Source organism: Bombus bifarius, unplaced genomic scaffold (assembly GCF_011952205.1).
Source record: "Bombus bifarius isolate JDL3187 unplaced genomic scaffold, Bbif_JDL3187 scf7180000008022, whole genome shotgun sequence".
Classification (NCBI taxonomy): domain Eukaryota; kingdom Metazoa; phylum Arthropoda; class Insecta; order Hymenoptera; family Apidae; genus Bombus; species Bombus bifarius.
In genome coordinates, this window is record NW_022884395.1 from 550,519 (window position 1) to 563,202 (window position 12,684).

Below are 12,684 nucleotides of genomic sequence, written 5' to 3' on the forward strand. Positions count from 1 at the left end.
ATGTCAGTGAGAAGTGAAATCTGATTTGAGAGCTAATTGAGAGTTTTATCAGAGGTATGCAATTTGATATTAGGTGGTTCTTGCTTAAGAAACTTGTGCAATATCGTGCAGAATGGATGAAAATGGATCGAGTATAGACTGAGTTGATTATAGTAATTTCCGATATTCTAAGATGATGTTTGATAACAGAAAAGTATATATTCGGAAATATTGTGTCGAATAGATATAAAATATTGTGTAAGATGAATGGAATTAATTTTGGAATTCGAGAGTGGTGAGCAAATTTTTATTTTTATTTTTATGATATATATGTACATGTAAGATGAATGAACGTGAGTAAAATGAATAGAGTCGAGTAGGCTAAGCTATTTCCTCGAATACCGTGTTTTAATATACACGCTTTATTATTGTATTCGAAGATTAACAAATTTTGGATGTAGAATTTTTAATGGAAATGTCTTCAATTCTTGGGATTAATTTCTCACTTTGGATTAATAATTTAATAAATTACCTGGACACCTCTGAAACTTTCAATTAAGAGAAATGTGGTTACGTTGTTAGTATGATCCAACATTCTGTTGAAACTTTTAATTAGAAGATATGGTCGCTTTTCGTTGTTAAGAGACGTTGATTACTCAAATAATTTTATCAAAGATTCTTATATTTCCACTAACAAATAGAATTCATTGTTTCGTATACTTCTTTCAGTTTACATTCTGCTATGATTCCGATTAAATTAGTTTACGAACAGAAATTCCAGTTTTATGAATTAATTTGCTCGTGTACACATGTAATTTGGAATTACTGTTAATTGAAAACACAGCCGAGTACGAAACAGTGAGCAATTACGCTATACAGGTTTTACTATAATACACACTGATAAGTGATACACGTTTAAGAAAACAGATATTGCAATGGTAACAACACATGTAACAATTTCTGGGCAACAATAGCTAGAAAATTACGAACATATTATGAAGCAACTCAATATGAAAGTGTCCAATAAGACAATTATTCATATGTATTGGATAATTAAATCGTGTTATATTCAGCAATTGAAAAATTAAGTAAGTAATACGGTAAATTATTATTAATATCTCAAACGATTATGTGATTGAGATTGCGAACGATTCAATATAGAAGAGTATATGTGTAAATTAAAAAATTGTAATATCTAATTCATAAAGAAAGGGATCTCACGATGTACCAAATTCAAATTCGATAATTATGTATTCAAATACTGAATTCAATTTAGATATTTCTAAACCTTCTAGAAGATAACTTAAACAATGAATCAACTTGACAAATTAAACACTCATAATTTTCATAATATATTTAACTAAATTTTTTACTTTTGCTAAAAAATTTAGTGGTTTTAAACATAAACTACGTAGCCCTGGCATCGAAGTATCCACAAATCCAATCTTCATCCATCATCCTCAAACCAACCATTCCACGACCGCGTCTCCATTCTTTTAAGGATATTTTAAAAACCTAGCAAACTGAGATTGATTCCACAAAAAATTTTCCTGATATAAAATACAAAATGGATAACCTTCTCACTTTACAATCTTCCAATTATCAAAGAACCCAGGAATCCAATCTTCACTCATCATCCGCAAATACTACTGTCTGAGTTACTCTACGTGTTATATCTCTAAAATATCGTAAAAAGATCTAGTAAACCAAGATTGATCCTACCTAAAACTTTCTGAATTTTAACTAACATAATTTCCCCTGTTAATCCTCCCAAATATCAAAAAGTTGACTATCAAAAGATTATTCGATGTTCTCAATATTCTATTCACGTCTTTAGGAAAATTGCGAGGATCTCATAAATTGGACTACTTTTTACCTAAACTTTCCCTGATTTTAAAGAGAAACCCCATATCTTATTATCTTCTTATTACACCATTAAACGACCCGCCCCTAATAACTTCGGATCCCCCAAAAAATTGTAAATACGTAATAACCCTGTGACTAGCTTCTCCTCAAATTTCCTCAAATTATAGCACCGGACTTTCACTTTCAATCCGTCGTTTACTACCAAAAATTCATCCACCATCCTTAAACTCGTCATTCCATAGTCACGTCTCGACGGTATTCAGAAAATTCTCCTTAAAAAGCCAGTAAACTAGGATTGATTCGCGACATTAGCCCGATTTCGTCGGCGCAGGATATGAAGCGCGACGTTAAGACGATAATAGAATTTTCATGTAATCCTTAGTAATTCCCTTGCGGTCGCACAGGAACCCACGGACCGGGGGACCCTCGGCAAAAACCCCCGGGACACATAAGCGGGACCCGGGCCGATGCTCCGTTTCACCCCCTCTCTAGTCGCCTTTAAATCCCCTGGAGGGTTAATTGCTCGATGTTTTGACGCGCGAGTTATCCGCAAAGGGTTTTTGCGGCCAGCCGCGGATCCCGGCCTGGCCTGAACAATTTTGCACCGTGTTGTTTTGCAACGCACCACAAGCCAACGTTACGGTCACCCACCGTTGGTGCACGCACGTCCAGAAACGTGGCACGGTTCATGGTGCATAATATGGACATCCTTGTACGGATCATCGTGATGGAGTATCTGCGTATGCGTGTAAATATGTTTCGCTTTTAGCAGGCAGTTGCGTTTTTGCAGGATTGTTTAGTGAGATTCACTTCGAGAGATAATATTATAGTTAGAAGATTGTAGATTTATGGTTGGTATATGGATGAATTGTTTTTGATTGTTCTTTCGATATACGAGTACATTAGTAAAAATGGATTATTTTAGAGATCTGCACCCTTATGATTGTTCTATGCTAATCAATTTCAGGGAATGCATGGTTAAGTTAGACGTTAGAATAGTTTTGTAAAAATTTCGTATTTTGTAATAAATACTCTTTAATATCCTCTTTACTTGGTTATTAATACTTTCAATATTTTTAGTATTTTCGTTTTTCTCCCTTTCATAGGTAATTGAAGCAAAATTTGGAGATATATGTAATGAGATTCGTTTCAGCAGATAGTAGTTGCAGGGCAAAATAGATTAATTGGATAGGAACATTTCTCAGAAATGCATTGGCAGTTTGATAATGAGGTGCTTAATCCTAGTACTTATGAATAAGGTTGTACTTGATCCTGTCATTAGAACACATTTCAAACTAAAAACAGGAACAAAAGGTATATCAAGAATCGATTCGGGAGCGATAAAGCGGGCCATCTAGTAGCGCACACGTGTTCATCTGTCAGATGCTGGTTCCCATCGCGAAAGCTGCTTTCCATTCTTTCATCCGACACTATTGTCGAAATCTAGTTTAATCTATTGTGTCACCGGACAGGCAAACTGTCGACGGCTGTGCCGAGTGGCGTTAATAGACGAGCAATCGCGATTGTAGCGCAATGCGATGGTCGTATTATAGGCCGGTCTCGGCGAGATTGACCGGACAACCGTAACACCTATCGACCAATTATTTGCCGGATTATTGTTTCGCAACAGGCCGCGTAAGCGGCTTCCTCGATTACATACGCGCGTCACACGTATCGATTCCACACTCCCTTCCATCACCGTGGAATTATTATTACGACGTCACGACGAACAAGCATGTGACGACCATTTATTCTATTTACAGTCTTCCCCGTGTGACGCATTTCATCCCCATTCCAACAGCTAAATGCTCTTCAATAATTTTATGTTGCTTCAAAAGCCACCCCTTCTTTGTCGTTCTTTAAATAACTTGCGTTCTTTAAATAAAAAAATATGCCATGGGAATCTGCTTTTATCGTTAGAACGTTTAGGTGCCACATTTTTAGAACATTTAGTTATCTATTACATCAATTTTGTTCAAATATTAAATCTTATACAATAATGAATTTATGAAACAGATTGTAAAGATCGATATAAGAAAATGTTACAAAATGAACTCAGTTCGAAATGCAGTGAATACCCATTGGAAATTCAACGTTCATTGTTTAAGAAGCTAAATAGCATTTATTTGACATATATGTAGTACCATTTCAAAATCATCAAATCTCTTCACACAGCTTCAAACACCCCAAACCCTCCGAAAGAATGCATCACAAAATTATCCTCACCATATTAACCTCGTGACGAACATTTACCACGACTCTTCCACCGTGTTTCACCCCCGAGTTGCCTAAAACGCGTGCACCGACGCGACACTAATCAAAAGCCACCCTTCCATCGCCAACTTAAAAGGACAACGCGATACAAATACACCAACAGAGCTTCTCCAACTGATTCACGCTAACGCTTCAAATCATCGATCCCTTGCAACATCCTTTAGCTAGGTGACCAGCTTTTCTCCCTTTGCAACTGTCGAATCTCGCGTGATTTCCGACTTCACGTGCCACTTTTCTCACCCGACAATCTGTAACCTTCCATAGAAGGGTGTTCTTCGTCATCGTAAGCGGAAAAACGGGGCAGAAGGTATACGTCGTGGCATCATCCCCTTACGTTTATAGAAGGGGGACGAAAGAACTGACCCTGGCTCTCAAAAGAGGACCGACTGCGCATAGGCACCGCATCGGGGGATGCAAGTGGCAGCGCGTAGCTACGCAGCGATGGCTCGTGCCTCTCCGCTTCTTATAATGTTTTTCCAGAATAAATGGGCTTTCCAGCGGGCGCGGTGCCGTCGTTGGTACAGCTTCTATGGGGTTTCGTCGCCATGGCAACCCCGTAACGCCATTAACCGGGCACAGGGTTTCTCTCCTGGCGAGGGTCTCCTGGCGCGTGGAAACGGTGACTCTCTCTTTCTTCTGTCTCTTTCTCTTTCTATGGTTCACCCCTGGGGTGCTTGCTCCTCCGAATCCTCGAGGACTTTTCGGGGAAGAAGGCTGCTGCGTGCGCGCTCGCGCCCCGGAAAGAGCGAAATCCCATAAAAATAAATAACTCGCGGTCCTGCGAACGTAAAGGTGATACGCGCACAACCACCAGCTTTTCCTTCGCGCGAGTACATCCCCGTTCACAAGTATTAGAACAGTTAGAAGAAACAGAGAAAAATCTGATGAAGCATTAGGAAAGTAATTTAACCTCACTTGAATAGCAAAGAATTTATATGCTCAATTATTTATTATATTAACAGGTATCGTTATTCGGTGACCCATTTTTAATCCCTATTACTAGATTGTATTCTGTGAACTTTTGCACCTTTCAACCTTCTATAAATGCACACAATAAAGAGTAGTCTGCTTATTATATGATAATAAGATAACAGATATGAATAACAGATATGAATAAGATAACTATCCTTGCTGTATATTAACCCTTTACAAATTTATGTTTGCAATAAATGTCCTGTAACTCCTATACACATTTTCAGATTGGTTTCTGTTGAAGTGCCTATCACTTCTAAGAAAACTCTATATCTGGTCTTCTTAGTTTTCTCAAACACTGAACCCATCGACAGCGTGTAGACAAAAGACTGCGACGAAGGCAGACCATAAACAGTAGACAGGCGACGTTGGCTTCGGGGTTTTCAGTTATTGGGTATCACAGCTAGCGTGCGGATCTGGACCAGCTCAAATTATATTCTTACTTATAATTACACTTCTATTTAAATATATTTTCTCCTTACAATTTACCCACGAGTTTTCTCTGTTTACACATCGAATAACCTCAACAGTTTCTCTAATCGATATAATGACAGTTTTATCTCATTACAATGTTAATGAAATTTCAAACTGTTTCCTGTAACCTGCATAGTATGTACATACAAATTTCCTACATGCTAATCAAATTTGAATATAAAGACAATATTATAATGTGAAAATGCGAATTGTATTTGAAAATATTTTATATAACATACAATGTAGAAGTTCTCTATGATAAGTGTTGAAATACTTTCATGAGCCACTGTACGCGTACACTGATACTCGATTGGAGGAGGAGCGGAGAGGAAGAGAGAGAGGTAGTCGGCTTTAGGAGCAGGCGATAGCGTGCGTTACGGGACGAGTGCGTAAAATGAGAACACAGGGATAAAGGGGGTTGATGGGAGCGGCGTGGCGGCTGGACCGCACAGAGCTCGTAACCGGCCGCTGCAGCACGATACGACTCCTCGATACCGAGACGAGACCCGTGTGAATGTTCGAGATATCGAGATCGCTGCGAATTTCAACGCGTATCGATCCGCTTATTTTTTTATTGCGCAATAGCGGTCGTGACGAAGGCAAATGAGAGGCTGTATAGAAGCTCAGTTTCCTTTTTATGAGACCCGCCGCGGGTAATTAAAAGGGTAGTAAAAGAAAGATGTAACCCCCACTTGATTCGTAAGGTGATCGTTAGAGGATCTGGTGGTATCCAATGGCCTAGGATCGATTCTCGGAGTTTTAAGTATCGTCTGACTATCATTGGGTCATTTAATTTTCGGTAATTTCAGTTTGAAAGAACATGAAATTTGTTCATTATTTTTAACCTTCTCTACGTTTCCAAAATAGAATAAAGTTCGAAGACTGGATTAAAATTGAACCTTTTAATGAAGGGGAATATATTTAGCATTTCGCTAGTCGAGTGACACAGCGTTAAGAACAGCGAGTTATTAAATATGTAATTAAGTTATAAGTGGATTTATTTAGTTTTTAATAAAACTAGTTTTAATCTGTAGCTGCTTCAGCTCTACAAAAGTCGATAAAAGAAGAATTTCGTTCAATGGATGCTGGTTTTGTCTTTCAGCACTTATAATTTTCTCACAGTTATATAATTTTCATAACCTATGACAAATATACAACGACGATTACTTGAACGACATTTGTAAATAGCGAAGTGTATATAGCGAAATTATTTAAAAAAATGAAATAATACTTATACACATGATAATCGAATGAAGTAATGACGTGAACATAATCGTAAAAGTATAATATAAAGATATAAAAAAATGACCCAGTCACTGTCGTTAATTTCCTGTTTTTGTGCGAGGATCATTTGGTATTGTTGCGATCGTCGTTCCTGCTCCAAGACATTTTTTCTGCTAATCCAATTTTGATTAATAGTAGATTCATTTACGTGGAAACTTCGCAGAAGACTTTCAATTAATTAATCAATACTTATGGCAAAGACTAATAGTCTTCTTCTTCTCGAATAATATCAAATCCCCAATAAATTCTGCCACACATCGATAACAGAATTTTGTTTGCTAATTTTTGTATCAAATATCAATTTCAATCGATCCGAATCAATTTGGTTTAGTAATCTATTATTTGATTTTGAAACAGATAAAATTCAATGTGAAATTGATAGAAAATATTAAATATAAATGTTCTTCGTTGTATTACAATTGTAGATTTTTATTTAAATTTATAAAAGGAACAACATTTTCTAATTCAGGCCTAAGCAATTTAAATAATTAGAATGAGATGCTACATTTGCAATTTTTCAAATTTCGCACTTAAAACGCAAAACTCATGTGGATACGATATTCCTTAATTTTTATGTCGTTTCTGTAAGATCACGTCCGATAAAAAGTATTATAAAATTGCAATACCAAACATTGATACACGATATCGGTCACTATATCAACAAATTGAAATGACTCATTCGCGAAATGGTGTTTACGAAACACAGTCAGCAAGATTGCACACGAGATACCGAGCGTTATTCATAAGCAGTTAAATGGATCCAATTGCATTAGCTTAGCAGATATTCGCCGGCATTATTTGCGACCAGTTGAATGGAATCGGATGTGTTATCTCGATTTATTGAAGTAATTATCTTCTAAGAATAAAGAGGAAACAATATATTTCGACTTATAATTTTATATTTCATGTTCAAGGAAATATGAGTATATGATTTTTAATATCACGTTACTCCCTACTTAAGGTTTATATTAAGTATATTAATTAAAGTCGTATATTATTCCAATCGTCGTTTGTTATTCCAATTATACAAACAGAAAAACAAAATCAGATGCGAAAAACGCTGACGATCTTAAAATTACTATGAAAATTATCCCGCAATCGTTCTTCTGAAAATTGCTCTAAAACAATCAAACAAAACACACTCAATCATTGAATTTATGTTGATTCCTGTTTCTTCGCAGTGCTCATCAAGAACCGCATAAGAACAATCTTTAGCACCCTCTATAACCATATTCTCTTACTTCACGCCAGCCCTCGCCGAATTTACCTAACAACACCGGCACAATTTTGACCCCTTGTTTCTTAAAACCCCCACCGAAACGCCGCCATTTGCCAGTGGCTCGGTGGAAATTGCACAGCAAGGATAACAATCCATACCTTCACCATCTAATTCAGCGTGCTCGGAGAGCCGCGCAATTATTTTCAAAAAACACTTCTCCATTCGTTGGGTTGCCTATTGTTGTTCCCTTAAATGGGAACAACGGGTAAGGAGAGGTTAGGACACGCCTAACCGTTTAATTTCGGGAAGCTGCGTGCGCTCGATCGTCTTCCTGGCGTAGAGAACATTTATTTCCGAGACTAGGTAGGGGAGAGGAAATCGATAGAACAATTACAAAAGTTTCGTATCCTTCGACGAGCTGCGTAATCCGGAACTCGAACTTCCAGCCGCACTTGCCAACCTTTCAATCCTTCGCTCAATAATCGCGTCAAGTGCTTCCGAACTGTTTCCGAGGTGACTTTTCAATTGGAGCGTGTTGGTCGTGTACTTTTCGGCTCGTTATGATTGATAATTGCTACGTTGTCTTTGGCCGAGGGCGACAAGAACTTAAGAACTCGAGGTTTGGCTTTGTAGATTGATTCTTCGTATATTCTTCGATACGATATTAATACGGTGCTTCGATAATATTAATATGTAGCTCCAAGACGTTTGTGAGATCCATGTCACCATGACTTACGAAGTTCTTGAAGATCATGAAGGTACAACGATATCTTTAGCTTGAATTTCCAAATAATTAAAGCGCTTAGAATTTTCAGTCTTTCAAAAGGGATTTTTTTTAGCTTGTGATAACAATTGTCTTTTACTAATTTAGAAATAGAAATTCAATAAGAGAACTTATTTTTTGTTCATTTAACATTAGTAATAGAAACTGTTTTTCGGATTATTTTACGAAGAAAACACAGTGCGTTCTAATTTTACCTTTGACCAGCTTCTTTTTCACTGAGAACAAACACGTTTAGTGAATTAATAATTTATCGAATTACGAGATTTTGTGATCGCAACATCTGAAGATATTTTAGGGGCTAAAAAATAGCCAATGTCTTCGACTGTATTGAAAATAGCAGCGCATGTTGATACCGTTTATTATCTCTTTCATCTTTAAAAACATCTTCAGGAAAATATCAAAATTTAAAGAAAGCATTTTTGAAACGTGTAGTTTTGATAAAATTTGATAAAATAAAAGTAAGAAGAAGAGGAATGCCATTTTTTTACTTCCTACAATATCTTCCTCCTTTAATTGCGAGAAATCGAGCGGGGTTAATTTTAATCGAAGGTATTCGCGAAGGGGCAAGATGGAAAATGGAAGAGAATTGTTAGAGGTAAATGAAGGAGGCGAAAAGACTGAATATTTGGTGTGGTAAGTAGGTTAATGCGACTTTCACTCTGAATAATTAATTACCTAAAGAAACGAAGAGTTATGTCCATAATCAAAGTTTATTACCCAATTTTTTTCTTAAAATAAGTATTCTACGTAAAAACAATTAGATATGTGAAATGAGAAAAATGTTTTGATCCACTAGAGATAGAACAGTGAAATAATACGCGTAAATTGCGTAAACGCAATATTATTGAAATCTTATTTCTAGGTACAAAATTGCAATAAAGAAATCATTCACCTTTTTGATGTAGAATGGGCAATTTTATAAAGTATGGTTTATAAGGAACGCATAAAAAACTAAACGTTCTTCATCTATTCTGAAAAAAGAAAAAAAAATAGAAGAAGCCAGATTTTAATCGCATTAACTCTGAAATTACAATATCGTAAATAAACATCCATGAAGAATTGTACAAATTATTCCGAACAAATGATACGCTATTTGGTAATAAATAAATATTCAATAAAATGAACCAATTAAACTTGTTTCCATAAACCCCATAAAGTAACATCAACTTACTAAAACGCACCAGCTAGTTTTCATCGACGTTATACCGGAACAATCACAAGAGTCCCAGTTTCTGAAAGTAACAGCGGAGCCAAGATCCACCCTCGGCTACAGCAGTTAAGTAGGTCGATGGGTGATAAATTCGATCTGTCCTCCATACGAAAACAACCCCCGAAATTCCAGCGGTTATCTGACTGTCCGCCCTTATCTTCCAGATAATCTCGTCGACGCATAAATCGCGAGGCCTATTCTCGTCTAATGGGGTGGTTGGACGCGTGACACCCTAGGAAACAAATTAAATAGCGTTTCGCGTATACCCCTACTCACGCACCCTACTCTTTCTTTCGTCGCTTACGTTCACGACGACTCTTCTTATTCATCACCCTATGACGCATCCGGGTCTTCGGGAAGGAAACGAGGCATGACTGGTTGTAGAACGACTAAGAGTGCCTTCTCGTAGAAATACATCCCCTTTATACTATCGTACGATGATAGTATGCACTATGGCTAGAAAAAATATTTGCACACACTCTTAGTTCCCAATGGAGTGTAATTTTCAGGTTTTATACATAACATTTTCATAGTATCAAACTTTTCTATTTTTATGTCACTAAAATTTATTATGTCCGCTTGGATTTAATTAATTAGAACGTAAATACTACAATAAATAGAATCATGTGAAAATACTTTTTGTAGCCACTGCACGTCCAGAATGTGATCTTATTCTTACAAACATTATACCATCGTGTGGAAGTAGTTTAATGTCACTTTCCTGTCGCAGTTTCTTCGGCTCGCTGCACGATTCGCGTGTACAGAATGTTGGAAGTTTTAAACTCACCCGAATATGGGGGTGGTTGCAGTTTCGAATTTAATGGGACGACTACAGCTAGCGCAACGTGCTTTAAACGGCCAATACCAGGAGAGAGGTGAGTGAAAACTGGCCTCCTGGTTCACGTTACGATATCCACCCGAGGTATTGGCTTTTAATTGGAAATCGTATCGACTTCACATCGTGTCGAAGTTATAAGTGGAAAAGGTGTGTTACGAGTATATAAACTGTACAAGGAGTAACAGATTTAAGAGATAGATTTATGAACAGATTTACGAGATAAGAAAAGTAAGAGGAAACACGAAGCAACAATAACAGCAATAACACATTGTAAGTTTTATTATATTTATATTAAACTATGTACATCACTAACGCAGAATAGCATCAATAGGCGAGCCAACTTAGAGTTTCCGAATGGAACGTTATTGCAGTACGAGAAAACTTTTGCTCGACTACTTCGAAGTGCAATTTAATACAATCGAGTCTCTTTACGGCGTAAAGACAATTCGGAAAGAGGTAGGATAGGCCGTAGAAGTATACCCTTGACAGATAAATGCGTAGAGGAGATATAGAGGATAATTTTGTTTTTTTTTTTTCTTCTTTTTCTCTTAATGAAATGTCCAATTTGTTATGCCTGATTTCTATAGAACTGGAAATTTTGAATACAAGATTATATACTAAAATACATTCATCCTAAAACTTGTCGTTTCTGAGATATTTGACTTTGTTCATCCTACTATTTTCGTTATGAGACATATTGCAAGATGCGCGTAGGTAATACTTCAAATGCAATGAAATGGCGAAATAGCACTGTCTTTTGACACCATTTGACATTTTTACGTCGAATCGTCGTACGCCCGACACGCTATCCATTTTTACATCTTCGCTGCTCCTTCACCGATTCTTTTCTATGTTGCAGTTCGACGTGCAACGTGCGGCTGACGTATGTACGTACATATATAGACAATGTACTATCGTTGTACGATCGACTGCTTTTCGGTCGGCTGGTCTTATCGCTGTGAAACATCCAACTAGGGTAAGGTATTCTTATCCAATCCAGAGAATTCGCAAACATGCTAAAGAAAAACGAGAAAAAGAAGTGTCATTGAATTACCCAGGTAGACCCAAGACGGGCATAGACGATGGCTCTCGTTCGATTGAATTTTAAACGGCTCGCGACAACGTTTCCTGGCCTGATAAACGAGTTTGACCCGGCCAATAAATTTCCACCAGGCTGCAGGTGTAGTCGAACGACCGCCAGAACGTCGCGGCAATTTGTGAACGAAACGTACGAGGCCAAGTTTCTCCACAGTCGACGCGAGCCTACTTTATGTTTTCTAGCACTCGCCTTCCTCGAATAATTCATATGTCGCGGAAGAATCCGTATTTCTCCGTTATTAACTCCTTGATGATTTGTTACGGTGTTTGTCTTTGGTACGTTTGTTATACTAACATCGATTGTTGGTACATTGCAATAGAATTTCACTTAGAAGCTACAATACACGTTATTCTCACGCCTGTTAGCAGTTGTTACAAATATACCACTAGCGATCTTTTTAGATGCTTTATTAATCCTTAAACATCGAAGAATTATACTATGACGATCTACGATCTCATTCAAATACAAGCACAATATGAAACTATTATTAGTATCAAATTATGTAAAATCAAAGAAGAAAAAAAAACAGCCAAAGAGATACTTCTAGAACCGATTCTAAGTCTTTATGGAAACTCAGAATTGTCGAGCACTGGTAAACTCGCTATTCGAGTTCAACGATCCGCATAACTTCGTGGGTCTAATCGCGCGAAGAGCTTAACCGCTTCTCGCTTTGATATCGAATCAT